Source organism: Ursus americanus, chromosome X, assembly GCF_024610735.1.
Source record: "Ursus americanus isolate L20-20 chromosome X, mUrsAme1.1.p, whole genome shotgun sequence".
NCBI lineage: Eukaryota > Metazoa > Chordata > Mammalia > Carnivora > Ursidae > Ursus > Ursus americanus.
In genome coordinates this window covers 92059239-92062248 of record NC_142164.1, presented here as the reverse complement: position 1 = coordinate 92062248, position 3010 = coordinate 92059239, and the positions used below count along the sequence as shown (strand labels likewise).

At 40.5% G+C, this 3010-nt stretch overlaps 1 pseudogene; it reads right to left on the bottom strand.

Annotated features, from left to right (window-relative positions):
* Nucleotides 1-1363: 1363 nt before the first annotated feature.
* Nucleotides 1364-1968, bottom strand: LOC123787641 (large ribosomal subunit protein eL6 pseudogene; annotated as a pseudogene).
* Nucleotides 1969-3010: the final 1042 nt, after the last annotated feature.

Below are 3010 nucleotides of genomic sequence, written 5' to 3'. Positions count from 1 at the left end.
TGGACACTAAGGTGGTTTCTATATCTTGGCTATTGTAAGTAATGTTTAAATGAACATGTGGGTGCATTGATCTTTTCAAATTGTTTTCATTTCTTCAGATAAATAACCAGAAGTGGAATTGCTAGAATAAATAGTAGTTCTATTCTTAATTTTTTGAGGAACCTCCATACTCTTTTCCATAGTGGCGGTACCAATTACATTCCCACCAACAGTGCTCAATGGTTCTGTTTTCTCCATGTTCCTGGCAACACTTGTTATTTCTTTTCTTTTTGTTGATAGCCATTCTAACAGGTTTGAGGTGATATCTCATTGTGTGTGTGTTTTTTTTTTTTTTTAAGATTTTATTTATTTATTTATTTATTTGACAGAGAGAGAGAGAGAGTGAGCATAAGCAGGCAGAGGGGCAGGCAGAGGGAGGGGGAGAAACAGGCTCCCAGCTAAACAAGGAGCCCGATGCAGGACTTGATCACAGGACTCTGGGATCATGACCTAAGCCGAAGGCAGATGCTTAACCCACTGAGCCACCCACGCGCCCCCCTCATTGTGGTTTTGATTCACATTTCACTATTTGGTTAGTGATGCTGAGCATTTTTTCATATACCTGCTGACCATCTGTATGTCTTCTTTGGAAAAATGTCTATCCAGGTCCTCTGTCCATTTTTTAATTGTATCGTTTTTTCCATCCCTTTACTTTTAACCTATATGCGTCTTAACACTTAAAGTGGTTTTCTTGGAATGCCTGGGTGGCTCAGTAGGTTAAAGCATCCGCCTTCGCCTCAGGTCATGAACCCAGCGTCCTGGGATCAAGTCCCACATTGGGCTCCTTGCTCAGCAGGGAACCTGCTTCTCCCTCTGCCTGCTGCTCCCCCTGCTTGTGCTGTGTCTCTCACGCTAACAAATAAATAAAGCAAAATCTTTAAAAAAAAAAAAGTGGTTTTCTTATAGACAACATATAGCTCGGTCTTATTTTTTGATCCACTCTGAGAGTGTCTGTCTTCATCAGTGTATAGTTGGATCAATATCTGTCATGTCACTGTTTCTATTTGTTGGCTGCTTCTCTTTGTCTTCCATTTTTTTTCTACCTTTTGTGATTTTAATTGAGCATTTTATGTGATTCCATCTTCTTCCTTAACACATAGGTTATACTTTTTTACTGTCTCGAGCAGTTGCCCTAGAGTTTGTAGTATATATTTACAATTAATACAGGTATATTTTCAAGTAACACTATACTGCTTCACGTGGAGTACCAGTACCTTACAAAAAACAAATATTCTTGGAGCACCTGGGTAGCTAGTTAGTTAAGCGTTGACTCTTGGTTTTGGCTTAGGTCATGATCTCATGGGTTGTGAGGTCGAGTCCTGCATCAAGCCTCACGTTGGGCTCCGTGCTCAGTGGGGAGTCTGCTTGGGATTCTCTGTTGTGTTCTGTGCAGAGGAGCGTGATTGAGGGCCAGAGGTCCGGTGACAAGTAGGAAACCACTGCTCAGCTGCTTCAGGAAAACCACCCGCTTGCCTCTGTGGTGCCCAGTGAGGATGGTCACACTGGTCCCAGGAGTGATGCATTTTCCAGTTTTCTCACATGCTAATGGGAAGGTCTTTCTACCCTGGCTCAACAGCTTTCAAGGCACATCTCGAGTAGGATAAAACCTAGGCATTTTGTGAAGTTTAACCACTCAGGTTCCACTGTTCTTGTCAGCACCAACTGGTTCTGTGACAGTAGCAAGAACTGGATTAATCCTGGATTTAGGGGTTGAATACTTCCTCTTGTACATAATCTTTCTAGAATACTTAGCCTTTTGGGAATATCTAATTTCTCTGACTAGGGCAGGGTTTTGGCTGCAGTGGGGCTACTGTTTCTTGGCGTTTTAGCCTTGAGGTTACCCTTCTTAACCTTGCCACCAGTGTCAGCCTTCTTGGCTTCAGGTTTCCTCCCCTTGGCATCTGACTTCTCAACTTCCTCACCTGCCATCTTGCAAGATGGGAAGGAAAATGAAATATTCTTAATTCCTCCCTCCAGTTCCTTGTATAATTGGAGTCATTTCCTTTCACCTAGATATAAGCTTACATAATAGTATGTGTGTATATATGCATGCATAGTCAAATACACTGTTGCTATTATTATTTTTAACTGTTTTTCAAAAGACCATGAAAATTTTTTAAATAAAAGTTTTTATTTTACCTTGAGGAGTTGCCAAAGTGTTTTCTATAGTGGTTGCATCATTTTACATTCCCACCAGCAATGTACAAGACTTGTAATTTCTCTACAATCTCACCAACATTTGAAATTTTCCCTTTTTTTTTTTTTTTTTTGGTTTTTTGGGGTTTTTTTGGTTTTTGTGTAATGGATGTGAGGTGGTATCTCATTGTGGGTTTGATTTGCATTTCCCTGATGACTACCAATGCTGATTGAGCATCTTTTCATGTGCACATTGGCCCTTTGTCTATCTTCTTTGGAAAAATGTCTGTTTAAATCCTTCATCAGTGGGACACCTGGGTGGCTCCCCTGGTTAAGCATCTGCCTTCAGCTCAAGTCATGATCCCAGGGTCCTGGGGTCAAACCCTTCATTGGGCTCCTTGCTCAATGGGGACACTGCTTCTCTCTCCCTCTCTGCCTGCTGCTCCCCCTGCTTGTGTGTGCGCTCTCTCTCTCTCTCTCTCTCTGTCTCTGTCAAGTAAATAAAAACTGTAAAAAATAAAAAAATAAATCCTTCATCAGGCTTTTAGTTGGGGCGTTTATTTGTTTTTGAGTTGTAGGGATTCTTTATGTATTCTAGATATTAATTCCTTATCAGACATATGGTTTGCAAATATTTTCTCCCATTTTATGACTTTTCACTCTCTTGAGACTGTCCTTGGCTATACAATTATAGTTGTTCATTTTGACTGAGTCCAATTTATTCTTTTTTTTTTTTAACCTGTGTTTTGAATGTCATACCCAAGCAAATCTATACCAAATCCCGCATCATGAAATTTTCTCCCACTTTCTTCTAAGAGTTTTATAGTTTTAGCTG